General features: G+C 33.6%; 1 long non-coding RNA gene across 1 annotated transcript in view; it reads right to left on the bottom strand.

The window, feature by feature from the left end:
- Window positions 1-2,096: 2,096 nt before the first annotated feature.
- LOC117108198 overlaps window positions 2,097-16,956 on the bottom strand; it is a 16,216-nt gene continuing 1,356 nt past the window's right edge. The window contains exons 2-7 of the long non-coding RNA XR_004445341.1: window positions 16,070-16,321; window positions 10,203-10,321; window positions 5,829-6,081; window positions 4,064-4,107; window positions 3,585-3,682; window positions 2,097-2,465 (exon numbers count right to left, since the gene is read on the bottom strand). This is a non-coding gene — a long non-coding RNA (uncharacterized LOC117108198). The remainder of the gene's footprint in view (window positions 2,466-3,584; window positions 3,683-4,063; window positions 4,108-5,828; window positions 6,082-10,202; window positions 10,322-16,069; window positions 16,322-16,956) is intronic.

Genomic DNA, 16,956 nt, shown 5'->3' with positions numbered 1-16,956 from the left:
GAAATAGATTTCAGATGGTAACAATATTCAATTCAATTAAAATCAAAGATACATTTTATTGACCGTTTATTAAAGTATAGTACACTATATGAAGCACATACTAAATTCCATTTTTTCAATTACAAGATCATGTTGCAATCAAGGAGGCTCCTTGTTGTTATTCAATCATGAATATATCAAGGAGGTATAATAATATTTTTAAACCTCCTTGAATATATCACCGTAAATGGAAGAAAGAGAATATAGTAGAAAGATATTTTGTCAGTGGAAAGATAGCAAAACAATAATACTTAGGCCTATAATAAACCGATTCACGAACTAAAATATATAGGGCCTAGGCATATTAAATTTTTCGTATTCGCAACTCCTTCGGCGCTCCATATATTTGTTCGAAATAAACCGCGACCGAAACGAAGCGCGACCGAAACAAAGCGCGACCGAAACGAAGCGCGACCGAAATGATCGGCTACCGCTTATGCGACCTACGTTTTTGGCTTTCGTGTTTTCTTTTAAGATTTACTTAGATTTATTTTACGTGTCAAAGGATCTATATTAAGCATCGTGAGGGCACTGAGGCCAAGGCTTCAAAAGGGCAGGCAAGTAGTGGCCGTCGTCATGCTTCATTTCCAGGGGCACCAAGGCCAACTGGGAGGGCACCGTCGGTAATGGCCGCGGTGGCCGCGGTAAAATTCGAGGCCTGCAGACTGACAGGTAGGTAAAAATGGCCCCAATAATAAAATTCTGTATTAAAAACTGATTTTCAAAAAATCATTATATGCATTTTTTTAACTGAAATAATTTAATTTTTAAAAAGGAATCTAACATCAAATAAATTGCCATTTTAATACATTTTACTTTTTGCAGGAATTACATATTCAATGATAAAATATTCAAAGATAAAAAAAAAAGCCATGAATAACACTTTTTTATTTTTTTTCCATTTAAATGTTAAAAAATAGCAACAACATAATTAATAAATCAACATAAATCATGCATTTATTAATACTAAAATAATTTATTTGTGGCCAATTTCACGGAAGCGGAATCACAATTTTCCAGAAATTCAATCCAGGTATTGGTAAACCCCACAAACAATGAGTTTATATGAACATCAAATTATTATTTTTTTTTTTTTAGAAAAAGAGAGTTCTACAATCGTAATTAAAGGGTTTGGATGGGGTTCGCACTGTGTTTGGAGGTTTGTGGTGTATTTGCAAGTATTTTTTCACCAAAAAAAAAATCAACATTTTAACCAAAAAATAGGCGCTTATGAATATTTAATTTTCTTATTGATATACCAAGTGTGTCAATCAAAATTGAATCGTTTGGTTTTCTACAGTGTGTTTTAGGAGGTTTTTGGGATTTAGAAATACCATTTAATCCTACCATAATTACCCTACCCTCACAATTACACACCATTTTAATTCTTAGCATAATTGCCATACTTACATATGTATATATAGTATCTCATTTTACATTATTTAGTGTAGTTTTAGGCACTTAAGTTTAGTTGGCGGGGAGTAAAATCCAAGTATGCAATTAAATAAGTTGCTTAAATGAATGTAGGCCTATTCCTAATTATTCAGTTTACTTTAAAAACAATATTTGATTAACAATACTTCTTTGAAGTAACTCTAATCAGAACATTTACTGCTAAGTTTGTGAGAAAGTAAGCCTCTGGGCCCTTTTCCCATACATGAACTTGTGATTCAAACACACAATTGATCCAACTACTGTTTATTTGCATTGTTTATAACATGTAAAGTTATTTCATTTGATACTTAACAAAAGTGAATTTTGTGGTTATCTATGAGTTGCATATTTTGGTAGTTGAATTACTGTATGTATGTCATTCCGCTACTTTGTCAGTGGAATAACGTTTTTAAAACTTATTTCTCAAAAAATGTTTCAATGGCATTGTTTTCCGATAAACTCTCAGTACATTATTTGCATCTGTTGTGTTACTGTATTTGTTATTGATTCAATTCTTGCTTTTTACAGCTAGTATTTAAATATTCGAAGATTTTAAAAAAAATATCATTTCTATTAATACTGAATGTTTTCACTGGGGCCATTTTTTACCTACTAGTCATTTGTGGCCATTTTTACTGGGGCCATTTTTACTGGGGCCATTTTTCCCTATGCTATCACACTGCAATGTTTTTCATGTATACCCAAGTTCAGTCCAGTGACCGCCAGTAAACAGTAGTCATCGCCAAAACCCTCTATTGGTACTGGATCTGTAAATTTTCAACAATATTAATACATTTTGTTCGGCTCACAAAATTAACATGAACACAAGAATGACTCACTTCAAGGTAACTTACATGCAGCTGTTCTCACGTTTCCATGGCTTGTAATTTTGTTTCACAGACCTATCCCACATCTCTTTTAACCTCAGTTTGAGTATGTTCACCATCAGGTCGAAGGTCAATACTCAGGTGGACCTTGCCTATGCTTTAGAACTACAGTAGATGGAAATATACAGAAATTGTTCAATGTTTGTTCTATGCAGTGTGCTATTTGCATTTTTATCTGTTTTTTCCATTATAATGTTTTAGATTTAAAACAAATTTGTTTCATGTTCATTTTTATGTTCATTTATGAATTAAAATACAAAGTGATTAAAAAAGATATATAAACAAACAATAAATGGAATGCAAGTTTCGTAAAATCCTCTATAAGACACAGTTTTTTGTGTTGTTCATACAATCAGATTTTTTCCCCTTAAGTATGGTTTAGATTCAAAATAACTTCATTTGCAAACTTAAGGAAAATTTGAAATGTACAGAAAAATTAATAGTAATATACAAAATATAAATATGAAACATTTAAAATTCTCGTTAAAACATTATAAATGATACAATTACAACAACCACAGCAACAACTACAGCTACAAAACAAGTAAAAGAAAAAGCAGGGTACCATACCCAGAAAGGACATCAACATTAGGGAAATTAAAAATTTGGTTTAGAAGATTTAATCTTTCTTTTTATATATGAAGCGATTTTCCGCAGCGGTCCACATGCTTAAGTGTTGCTGCTGGGGAGAGAAGCAATGCAGATAAAGTGCTTTGCTCAAGGAAAGCCAAACACACAGCAAAGGATTGAAACCCTGACTTCATCAACACTTTTCTTGACACTCTACAAGCCAATAATTTTTTTTAAATTTTGAAATACCAAGGTGGTGTCCAACGATAAGTATAGTTTTACGAGAATGTGTTCTTCAAGACAAAAACTGCATCGGGTCCAACTCCCTCAGACATTGGTCAGTACCCAGCAGCAAGATAAACAACGGATGAACTATTAGGGAGGATGAGCTCTTCCGTGTCACAGGTCAACCATGTTCACTTTAAAGAATAGGCTTTAGGTTATTATCTTTTTTCAATACAGAATCATTAGTAGCTAAACTACCAGAATCAGAACTGAAGCCGAAACCACCATGCACTTTTGTTTTTCTATTTGATATGACACGATCTTTACTTAGCGCTATGCATATAGAAATAGTCGAGGTTCTGGTTCTGGTGGGCAAAAATGTAAGAGTATACTAACAGGTCAAATATGATAATTTGAGGGGTAACACACCTGTCACCATGCATTGTGTGGCTGTGGAGAGAATCTTTAGATCAGGCCACGCATCCTGCCAGCACACACTGGCTACAGGCCTCTGTCTCCCAATTGCACTATTCAACAAATTAAATAATTAAAATGAATATGATAAATTTTGGGAATTAAATACATCTGTTCCTGAAAGATATTAATAATAATATAATTATTTAAAAAATAAATAAAAATAAGAATAATATAATTGTAATTCTAGAATAATAACAATTTAATGCTTATTTCAAAATAATAATCTACTTTTGAGAATAAAAAAAACCTCTGAACTAGAAAACATTAATATACTATAATTATTTTTAAAAAAAACAAGTGAAAATAAGAATAATAATAGTAATATTAAAATTATATCCTTTAATACTCATTTCAAAATAAGAATATATGCATGTAAGTATATAAAAAATAAATTATGAATAATCATTAATCTGTCATATACTCTGTCTTACCTTTTTGTTTCTTCAACATCATTGATAGATTCGCTAGAAGTAGCCTGTAAGGGATTAAACAAACATGTTATTAATAACAATAATAACTTCAATAATGGTAATGGAAGGGTATGTTTTTTTACAAAAATATATATTGCCAAAGCTCTATGAGTCCTTAATATGATTTTCTAAGGATAATTATATATTTCAGTATTTATTAACCTTTGTTTTTAAGATGCATCTGATTTGAAAAGTGGTTGATACATAATCATGACATGACATAATGAATGCATCCTTATCCAGTACTGAATGACATGCAATTTGTTGACCATATGGGCAATACAAATCACAACTGGCTGTGGTAATGCATCTGAAATTGTAAACAACCACCATCCTTCTATTATTAGTAGCTCTTACTTATTTTACCTTTGCATTTATAATGGTCTTTGAAAAATGATACACACTGTATCTCTATTATCCATGAATGCAAATGGTAACAATTGCATTGTGATTTGCTGCTATACCATAATTATCAGTGCAATATTTAACAACAAAGACAGTTGTTTTCTCATCATATTTGTGAAGATGTACCACGCAGTACTCCAATTACAGTTTATTATCTTGTATTTTTGTAACATGCGCAACATATTCTACCAAAAAAAAAAAAAAAAAAAAATCAAGGCTTGATTGGCTAAATGTGTTACCGAGGATGGATGCAGTTCTTTGGATAGTTGATAAAAATTGATATTTTAAAATATAAATCTGGTTGGTTGAAGCTTTTAAGTGCTAGGCTTGTGATTTGAGGCAAGCGATTGCACTCCCATACACCATCACTCACCTAAACTGCTCATCAGGGGTGTGAAAAAAATAGAGCACCTTGGGTATGAAAATCACTCACCTTAAATCTAGTAAAAAAAATCAGGTTGAGTGGACTGTATTCCAGATTAGAGCAATGTTTAATTGAAAACTTGTATATTTATATTATGGTCTGGCATGGCGTCGAAAATTATGTTCACCATAAATACCTAATGCAAGATTATTGATTGTAAAAGCAAATTAACATAAAAGCACACTTACAGGCTGATACTCTACAATGTAAAACTTACCCACAATGCAATTTAAAATGATGGAAATTACCTTTATAATAAAAGGAACAATATTTCCATGCAACTACCAAAATACAAGCAAATTAATTGAGCTTTTATTCAAAAAGAAGGAATCATATAATTATTATGATTCTTCCTATTCGAATAATATCTCATGTCAGTATTCTTGTGCTGAAGACCCCAGTTGAAACCCGGCTAGTAGCAGGTTTTAAACGGTTTCTGATCACTTTGCTCCTCGAATAACCCTTATATTGAAAGTTCAGCGGGTTAAGGACAATGTTTGTATCCATATGTTGTAGTTAAGTCAGTTAACACTGCATTGCCATTGGTCCCCTAGTTCAAATTTCCAATTTACAATTAGAATGAGAAAAATTTAAAAAAATAATATTATTAAGATTACTACTCTAACAACTGAGCTATGAAGCCACACTACCTGGTAGGATTTAGTAAACAACCTCATCATAGTTTCTTTGTGTTTATTTACTATTATTTTTATTCACAATTCAGAATTGAGAATTTTAAGCATGCAATAGTAGATACTTACTAAGCCATTCAAAGTCATTTTTTATGTTTTATTTTGACTGTTTTTTTTAGATGCTCTTTCAATAGGCTGACTTCACAATATTGTAAAACAAGATTCAAGCAAATTAACATAAACAATTTAAAAGATGCTCTATTACCTCTATACTGTTACTATTCAATGTTTCAACTGCATTCCTGACTATTATAGAGGGCGCTATTGAGATTAAACTCATCATTCATGCTGTCATATGTGGACTGGGTACTCTGCTCAACTTGCTGGCTTTTAATTGGTTCATCTGAAACCAGCGAGGCCCTGCTTCTACTCAACATAGACTTTACTGTGCTTTCGTATATAAATGAATTTTTCTGTCTTTCGTGCAAAACTTCTGAAATAGGTTGTGGTATATTTTGCTGAAAAACGACAAAAATTGATTAATGCATAATATAACTAACATGTAAAAGACATCTCAAAAAATCATCTAATCAATATACATACTGTTTTTAATAAATTTATATTGTATTTAACATCGGTAAAGTTATGATCAGTGAGAATCAAGGATACTGGAAATTGTGGGCCCTGATGGGGGAGCGAAGATGAAGTGGGGGTACTGGCTCGATGACTAAGTGAGGGGGAGCTAACTCGCAAAAATATTAGTCAACCAGAAATACAGATTTGAAACACCAAGGTTGGATGTAATTGCAACAAAACGTTTTTCCATGAATATATATAGTTAAAATTTATCTCTACAACATACAAAAAGTTCACCAAAATACACCCACGGGGAAGGTGATTTTTATAGCAAAGAAAACTGAACTACTGTACTTCACTGGGCTGCTATGCTCTGCCTATGATAATGTGTGCAGTATCTAGGTTACCAAGCGCTTTAATTTGGCTTCTGCTCCCACTTCTGATTGGTTAACCTTACCTTACAGTCTGCGCATACTCTATTACTAAAAGTTACGTCACACGTCCCACTGAAATTTGTTTTGTGTTGAATATTAGCCTAAAAGCCGTAATATTTGATTAGATGCTCAGTTATATGAATTATATGAATTATATGAAACGTACGATTAATACTACAGTTGGTGAGGCCTGCCCTATGCATGCCGACCCAGCTGAGACTCGGGAGTCGGAAAACGTATGTGAGATTTTCATAAATATAGGCATAGGCCTACTAATAATAATATAAGTTTTCTTACCTAAAAACATATCAGGGATTTTTCTCCTGACAGTAAAGCTTACTACTGCTTTGTTTTTCTTTTGCATTTGCACATAATAATAACAGGCAGACTTGTAGCGCAAATAAACAAGGTCTCAATGCTTCCCCCAAAAAAACTACAGTACCACATGAATAGGAAGGGTGGGTGCACATACCTGTCTCCAATTGTTCTTTTTGGTTTCCGTAACCAAATTCTCCATTGAAGACCATTTTTTTAATATTAACATACGAGTAGAAATCAATAAGATGTTTGAACTTGGAAATCCTGGAACCAATATGCGCTCATAAAGAGATTAAGATATTTTCATAATGATACATTGCATCCTGAAGAAGTTACTGCAAATGCTTGGTGTTCAATAAATTATGTAAAGTATTAGTATAAGTAACTGCTGTTTTAGTTTTTACTTTATGGTTCAGATTAACACGGCAACTTTAGGGGTCCTAAAGCCGGTTTTCCACTAGGCAAATTTATTCGCACAAATGAAAGCGTCGATTAGCTTCCTGAGCTCTGATTGGTTGCGCATTTTTTCACTTCGCAAAAACTCCGATAGGAATGTGAATGCGCATGAAGCGACGCTTTCGCTTCGCAAGAAATGATTCGCCTAGTGGAAAACAGGCTTAAGGTGGAAGAAGCAACTGGTGGGAGGATGCTGCAGGGGTGCAGATGGTGCAATCGCAATCTCATAAATTGTATTATATAATAAATAAATTCTTATATAAGTCAATCGTGACGTCATCACTGCAACTATTATTGAACTTCCACAGTCCAATAACATTTCATATCGAGAATAAACGGTATATAATAATTCTTGTGGTACACCATGTAGATATCTATGTGGTGTACCGCAAGAATTTATGTATTGTTATACTCTTCGCCATGCAAACCTTCAAACAATACTATAGGGAGGGCATTTAAATTCCTAAATTTTATTAAGAAAAATAATCATTATATTTTTGACAATTATTGGTAAGGTTTTTAAGGTATGAAAGTGCATTTTCTGGGCACCCAGAGGTTTTTATTCTCAAAATGTCCGCCCCTCAGGTGCAAAAATTTGACTCTCATGCACCCATGGGTGCAGATCATGGGGGGCTGGGTACATGTCCACCCTTGACATATTTTTAAGGGGGAGGGGGTTTGTCCCCTCACTTTTTGTCTGCAATGCAATTTCATATTAAGTCAAAAAGATGCCTGAAAATTGTTGCAATAAACTGCATAAATGACAAGGTACATCATATTTTATTGCAACATACTGGTATCTCTGCCCACAAACATCATCTGAATTACCTATAATACATGACTCGAGTGAGCGTGCCTTATTATAATTTGAAAAGTATGAGAAAAAAAGTGCAAATAGATAAGATTGGTTTTCGGCACATGTAAAGTAAATACATCAAAGACAATTAAGATTTATTTTCTATGGTACAATATATCACAGCAATGTATTAGATCGATGATGATGAATTATACTATACAAGAGTGTCATATCCGGCAATCTAGAGGTACTATTTCCCCGAATTTTATCACCTCAGCCCAAATTATAGTGGGGTAGAGATGGGTGTGGACTCGCGGTTCTGAATGCAAAAGTAAATACATCAAAGCCAATGTTTTTAAGTTGTATTTTCTATAGTACCGTACATCAAATATCATCATATTAACTAGATATATATGGTTGTCGGAAATAAATTTGTTGGCGCTTCATTTTGACTATAAAATGGTGATGTGATGATGATGAATTTTACTATATGAAAGTTTCTTGGAATTAACTAAACATAGCACTTTATAGCAATAGAATACATGTCATGAAAGACGGGCAAGACTTTTCACCCTCTCAGGTGAGCAATATTGTATCGACAAAATTGGCCAGTGCCAACTATCAGAGCTTTTTTGCTCAAAAACTTGTTCTTTTAGTAGTGTTAATTTCATCTTTAAAATGTGTTCAAATATTTAAAAATTTAGTAATCAACATCATTATTAGTTTCTCCATGTTCAAAGTTTAGAATTGAGATTTGATTTTAAGCATGTAACAGTAGTTACTATGCCATCAAAGACATTTTTGATGTTTTCTTTTATTTTGACTGATGTATTTTTGTGATTCTCTTTTAATTTATGTTGACTCAAAAATTGACACACAAAATAAAAAGATTCCAAAAAAGAAGAAAGATGCTCTATTACCTCTTTACTATTAGTATTCAATGTTTCATCTGCATTCCTGACACTATGGGAGCTATGAGATCAGACTCATCATTTATGTTATCATATGTGGATTTATGTTATCATGGCTTGCTGGCTTTTAATTGGTCCATCTGAAACCAGCGAGTCCCTGCTTGTACTCACTATAGATTTTTCTGTACTTCCATTTGCAGCAGAATTTCTCTGCTTTTTGCATAAAACTCCTGAAATTTATGGTGGTATCATTTTCTGGAGGACCAGGAAAAATTGATTGATGCATAATAACAACCACAGACCAAAATGGAAGCAGTGGGCATGGCCCTGAGCTGATGGGTGGGCCATGCAACCTCCCAAACATAAGAAAAAAAATTAGAAAATTATGATCTTTAGAGGGCATTTAAAGGTGTTTAAATGTTGGAATTTTGTCTTCAAAGGAATAGTGTTGAATTAGCTATCACAAAGATATTTTGGTTATAGTCACTCACATAATGTTTTTATGCTATGAGAATAATCTACTCTAGGGCCTCCGAATCGACAGATAGGTCAAACCTACTGTATTTTGTTGACTAATAAAATTTACCTTGTGACGTTAACGACAACAAATCTTCTTTACGGTATTCATGAATTAATTATAACCAGAGAGTTACGAACACCAGCAATATTATGTCAGAGAACCGAATTTCAAGTACTGTACTTGCATGCATTGTGGGCGACTCAGAACCGTCAATTTTCCAGAGGGTATAAACGTTTTAAACATGACGCATGTTGTTAGTGAACTTTTCACAGCCGTAGGCAATGGTTAAGCGTTATATTTTTGGGAATCCCCACCGAATATTGGTATGAAAACAATATACATTCAACCAATAAAGGTTGTTTTTAAAAAACGTAAATATGTTTTATCTTTAGTGGAATATATTATTCGATAGATTAGAAGAATATAAAGAATTTCCTAAAGGTAGACCTGGCCCAATTAGGCTAGGCTGAGCTGATTAGGTCAAAAGGTAAAAGTGGCTGTCCTAAACAATTGATGGCCGTCCAAAAGACGGGTGGACGGCTCGCTGGCTAAGCCTATGGTGTAAGGCCACACTGCAACCACAATGGGCTCTAGAAGTAGTGTAATTTGTGGATTACTATAAACTTACCGGCTGTGTCCAAGGCTCACTAGGCTAAGCCTATGTGTGACCCCCAAGGGTTTCTGCCTTGCTGAGGGCTGCTGGGTGGATTTAGTGGCATAAATTGTCTCATCTCCTTCATAGTAATTCTTAAAAGAAGGAAAAAAAAAGAGATAAAAGAATAGATGACCTCCTGCTTTGGATTTTTCTCTCATAAAGCAAAAATTATTAAATGCTGTTTAATATTTGGATTCGCATAATAATAACAAGTAGACCTATAGTGCAAGTAAACAATATGCTTTTCCTATTAAAACTAATGAAAACCTAAACTAAGTGAAAACCCCTCCCTCCCCCCCCCCCACTTATAATATTATGTAACTGACATATTTATGTCTTTTTATATTTTGATTAAATTTGACTTTGTACTTGAGTATGGTTTTTAATTGTACTTTTGATGTTTCCTTTTGTATTTTCTTGTTTGTGTTCCTTTGTACATTTGAACTACACTACTTGGGCTGCTACTGTACTTATGGGTTTTAATAAAGAATAAAGAGTTTATCATTGTTAAAAAAAAATCATTGACTAGGATAAAGATTTCCCATACGAATAGAATATACGAATGGTACTGGGTAAAAGACAACTTGATTTCTGGCTTTGAACAAGGTATTCACTCGTAGAAGTCTTATGAAGATAAGCCTATCCAGTAGTGACATTAAAGGGTCGGGACCAGGACATACCTTCAACTTTAGATTGACAAAGATTGAGATATCTGAAATAGACACAAGGCATACACAGGCCTAGTTCTGAGTCCAGTTAAAATATGTAATAATGTATTTGTGAATTTTCTTTCCTATAGTTAATCCATGTCAAGTCTGTAAGTAAAAACAACATTTACTTATAAAAAATTGACACTGGATTAACTAAAGGAAAGGAAATTCACAAATAATTTACTGAATCCGGAATGAATTTATAGAACTTTGTTGGCCCAACGTCGGTAAACGTTTGAAATAAACGTTGGTTACCACCGTTGGGCCGACGTTTGCCAGAGGTTGTAAATATTAAATATGATTACAGACCTTGTCTCAACGTCACAGAACGCTGTTGGCTCGACGTCGGTAAACGTTTGGAATGCAGGTTGGTTACAACCGTTGGTCCGACACTGGTTAGAGGTTGTAAATATTAGGATGTGATTATAGACGTTGTCCCAAGGTCACAGTACTTTGTTGGCCCGACGTCGGTAAACGTAAGTGAAGGTTAGTGACAACAGTTGTGCCGACGTTGGTTAGAAGTTGTAAATTTCAAACATTTACCGACGTCGGGCCAACAGAGTACTGTCTGTCTCTTATACACATCTAGATGTGTATAAGAGACAGTCACAGGACTGCAGCTCTTCCAATGCTGGTCGTATCTTTCATCATTGATGTTGAATAGCGAGCTTCTAATTAAAAAATAATTAAAATCAAAAAAGTGCACAGTGCCTTTGATCATTGATTTGGAATTTACACGATATAAATCATTAGCATTACAGTATATTATTATTATTATTATTATTATTATTATTATTATTATTATTATTATTATTATTATTATTATCAATCTAACCATTAAATTAAACATTTGCTGATCTGTACTATGATGTTATATAAAATAATAATGATAATAATGATACTGGTATTACTGGTATTAAAAATGATGATGTTAAACAAAGCTGATTACTAGTATGTTAAAGCCAGACTCTGAAGGTTAATACTTTTTTGATATGTTGTACAGACACACAAAAGGGGTGTAATTCCCTCAATCATTTGTTGTACAGACACAAAAGGTGTAATTCCCTCAATCATTTGTTGTACAGACACAAAAGGGGTGTAATTCCCTCAATCATTTGTTGTACAGACACAAAAGGGGTGTAATTCCCTCAATCATTTGTTGTACAGACACAAAAGGGGTGTTATTCCCTCAATCATTCCACAGCCTTTATGTGCCTTAGAAAAATCAGTTGTACAACATTATCAAACTGTTTTTCTCTGGAACCTGATTTAATGATGGAGATAATGATGACAATAATCATAAAGAAGATGATGAGTGATTAAATTTATTCGTAATGTCATAAAATACATAAAAATTATATACAAAAAACCAACAAAATGAAAATAAACATGACCCTGATTACAAGGAAAAGCCAAAAAATATGTACTGTAATGATGATTGGGTTTTCAGTATTAGGCTATGTCTCAAGTACAAACAATGCTCTATCAGAGCCAAATAAGAGGACAATTTCTTCAGGATATTTAAATTTTTAATAGCATTTAAATGCATTATGTTTGGCTCGTAAATTAACATAACATGAACACAAGAGTGAAGAACTTCAAGGTAACTTACACGCACTGCTTGCACGTTTTCCTGGCTTGTAATTTGTTTCACAGATTTATCCCACATCTCAATTCTTTCAACCTCAGTTTGAGTAGGTTCACCATCAGGATCAAGGTCAAGAGTCAGGTGGGCCTTACTTACTGCTTCTGAACTAGATAGATGCAAATATAGAGAAAAGTGTTTACTGTTTGTAGACCTACTGTACAGTGTGCTAAATACATCTTTATCTCTGTTTTAATATTTTTAGTATTTTCATATAAAGAAAACTACTTTTTTTTTTGCATGGTTTATCATTCATGAATAATAAAATAAAAATTATGAACAGAAAATATAAAAACAAACAATTAATGGAATGCAAGTTGCATGCAAAATATTCTTTTGATTGGAAACCCTGCGCAGTGTTGATCAATATGACTGCATTCCCTTTAATATAGGTTTACAAGATTTGTCAATTTCGTTTTATTTTAGATATAAAGCACTTTTCCCCCAGGGCCAACATGCTTGAATGTTGTTTCTGGGTGGAAAGAAACAGTGCAGATAAAGTGCTTTATTCAAGGACACAAGCGAAATGCACAGCGAGGGATTGAAACCCAACAGTAATTTTAAGAACCAAGATTCCATTCCATTTATTGACAAATATACAAGTACAGTACATGAAATTTGTTTTAATGAGTTGGGAATACACATTTACATATAAATTCAATAATTACCTGAAAAAAAATAATAAAAATAAAGAATACTAAATAATAATTTCAAAACAATATCATTCAATGCTCATTTCATATAAGAATGTACTTTTGGGGACAAAAAAAAAACTCTGTTTTGTAGGAAAAATTAATTTAATACAATTATTTTAAAAAAGGAAATAAAAATAAGAATAATAATAGTAATTTTAAAATAATATCCTTAATGCTCATTACAAAATAAGAATCTACTTTTGGGGTTTTGTCTACAACCTGGCTGGGTGCAAAACCTACTTTATCAAGTTAATAAAGTTTTATCAGTGGAATACTGTGTAAGGCCACATTGCAACCACAATGGGCTGTAGAAGTAGTGCAATTTGTGGATTACTATCAACTTACCGGGTGTGTCCGTGGTTTCATCACTAAGCCTGTGACCCACTAGGGCTTCTGTCTTGCTGAAGGCTACTAGGAGGATTTGGTGGCATAAAATCTGCCTCAATTGTCTCCTTCATAGCAATTCTTAACAGAAGAAAACAAAGATTAAAGAATAGATAACCACCATACTGCACCCACATGTAATTGATAATGAATCTTTTTACTTCAATTTTTGAGGATTTTTATCTCAAAGTAAAAATTACTACTGCTACAGTATGTTTTTTTGGATTTGCATAGTAATATTAACAGGCAGACCTATATAATGCAAATAAACAGAGTCTCCATGCTTTTCCCATTCAAAATAATAAAAACCCAAACTAAGTGATTAGACTCCCCCCCCCCCTTTTTAAAATTGACCAGATGTTTAGAGATGACCACTTGTTGTTGAGCTTTAGCCCATGTCATCTCTAGTCACGCTGCTGGTCAATATATAGTTAAATGTATTTGAGGAACCCTCTATTCATCAGAAGGTTTTCAACTTTAAATGGAAGGGCATTTAAAAGGCAAATTTTCTACACAGCATCATCAAATGAATGCCACCAACTTGCTGGACAGCACCACCGTTCATTTCATAATCATGAAATCTTAGCAACTATAAATTGTTCACAGCAAATGGAGCCAAAATAAACTCTACAATTACTATCATTAAGAATATTAAATATAAATGAGTGGAGTTGAATAGCTTGGCGGGTAAGATCATACCTTTCAATCCCAGGGTCTTGGGTTCAATTTCTCAGTCACAGTAACAAACTTTTTCTCACGGCAAAAACCACTCCACTCCCTAAGCCTCATAATGAGACATAGGTTAATACTTTGAGCATCTTGTGTTTATGTTTGTCTTATGAAGATACCAGCTGCGTACCCGTCCTTCGGATGGTAATAGGCACCTTACGCAACAGGACGGGAAGACTGGTGGACAGTGGTTTTGTGCTCATCAGAACGTGAAGACCATAGTAAACTCTAGTTGTCATTGTTGGAATTATGGTGGAATTGAAATAGGTACAGGTTTTTAAAAGAGCCCTATAAATTCTAGGCATAGGCTAGGTTTGGCCTAACGTTGCATTAACATGCACTGAAGATAGTGTATATTTGACTATCAGTACTGGTGTTTAAAGCGTTTAACATACGTTTACCTGGGTGGGCTAGAATGAGATGCCTACGAAATAATAGGGGCAATGATCGTTATTGGCTATCCATGGCCGGTGTGGATTTGTGTCACTTGTTTGTGATGTTGTGTGGTGGGTTATTACAAACAGAGACCTAGGCTAGGCCAGGTAGGTTAAAACATCTGAGTTTAGATGGGCCTATCAAATCAAATGTCAGAAAGTTGACAGGTAATAGGGCGTAGTTTGGATCTTAAAATTAATAATGTAATACATTTCACGTGTGTGATATTATATTGACTGGATTGTATTGCGGAGGTAATTGTTAATAATTGAAATTTATAGCGATTCAAAATAATAACACCATATAGATATTGAGAAAGACATAATGGCTCATATCTGTGACAAAACATTGAAAAAGATTGAATATCTGGAGCTACTTTGTTTACGCGTATGCACCTTCTGAAATGACAATGTGAAAAAGTGCCGGTTGGGACTAATTTAAATCAGTTTTTTTTATTAATTATTAATAAACGACGCAATTTGGAAAAAATCACATAGCCTATTACCTGCCCAGTACTAACATGAACATTTTTGTGAAAATTTTGTTTAAATCAGCTCAGTAACAAAAGAAAAAATTCCGGATATACAAACCCCAATTTGCCTTATATAGAAATGTCACTTAGATAAAGTAATGGATTGGATTGGATTTCTTCTATGCGATACACACCAAAGATTAAGTTTGCTGTTTGGCATATTCTTTGTCATATCCTAAAACAATTAATAAAAAATAAATAAAAATGCACACGCTTGCTAAAGTACCCTTCAAACACCAACATTTATCATTTACCAATAATTGCATATTAGTTTTGAGTATTATGCCATAATTTATTCAACATAAAAGTATTGTTTATATTACTTTTGTAGTAGAACAATTATAGGCAATTTGTTACTTAGTTAAAGTTTTTTAAAGATAAAATTGACTTTGTCCTGATCAGGATTTTTGTGGTATCCTCCTTTGCATTTTCTAATTTGGAGCATTTGTTTTCTCAAGGTATTGCATATTAATACGCAGCAAACAATAAAGAAGTTGATGACAGTTTAGTATGAGGAACACCTTGCCAGTCAAGCCATAGGTGATAAGGTTTTCAAAAAAAAACATTGTCTCCATCAGGATTCGAACCCTAGACCCTCTATAAACTATGTGGATGCTCTATAAAATTACCATTTAAAATGTACACTAGCCAACCCCCCCTCCCCAACTCCACCCCCAAAAACATAAAAAGATAAAAGATGCTCTATTTACCTCTTTACTGTTACTATTCAATGCTTCAACTGCATTCCTGACACTATCATAGAGGGCGCTATTGAGATCAGACTCATCATTCATCCTGTCTTTTGTGGACTGGGCACTCTACTCAAATTGCTGGCTTTTAATTTGTTCATATGAAACCAGCGAGTCCCTGCTTCTACTCACTCATTCCACTGTACATTCACTTGCAAAAGAATTTCTCTGCCTTTCGAAGAAAACTTCTGAAATTGATGGCAGTACATTTTGCTGGAAGGAATATAAAAGGAAAAATAGATTTATGAATAATATAACTACATGTAAACAGTTGGAGGCTATACAGGGGTAAAAAAAAGGGTGATATTTCAAATACCAATTGTACAGGTCTTACATGAAGCGGCTTATTGTCCTGAACATTTTGGCCATACAGGGTAAAAAAAGGGTGATATTTCAAATACCAAATGTACAGGTCTTACATGAAGTGGCTTATTGTCCTGAATATTTTGGCCATACAGGGTAAAAAATGGGTGATATTTCAAATACCAAATGTACAGGCCTTACATGAAGCGGCTTATTGTCCTGAATATTTTGGCTATACAGGGTAAAAAAAGGGTGATATTTCAAATACCAAATGTACAGGCCTTACATGAAGTGGCTTATTGTCCTGAATATTTTGGCTATACAGGGTAAAAAAAGGGTTGAAAAATGGGACAGTGAGGGCCAACAAACAAAATTGAGGGGGGAGGGGGAAAAATGAATCCCCCTTAAGCGGTGGAAATACATGAAAACGGTCGTAACTTCTTTATCTGAAGTCATATTTTAGTAATATAGTGTCTATATATATATATATATATATATATATATATATATATATAGTAGAGTAGACATCAAAATAATGATGAGTG

The sequence above is a fragment of the Anneissia japonica genome, unplaced genomic scaffold (genome assembly GCF_011630105.1).
Source record: "Anneissia japonica isolate Jap-2015-1 unplaced genomic scaffold, ASM1163010v1 scaffold287703_len21517_cov120, whole genome shotgun sequence".
In the NCBI taxonomy this organism is placed as follows: Eukaryota; Metazoa; Echinodermata; class Crinoidea; order Comatulida; family Comatulidae; genus Anneissia; species Anneissia japonica.
The sequence above is the reverse complement of the archived record's forward strand: the minus strand, read 5'-3'. Positions and strand labels throughout refer to the sequence as shown.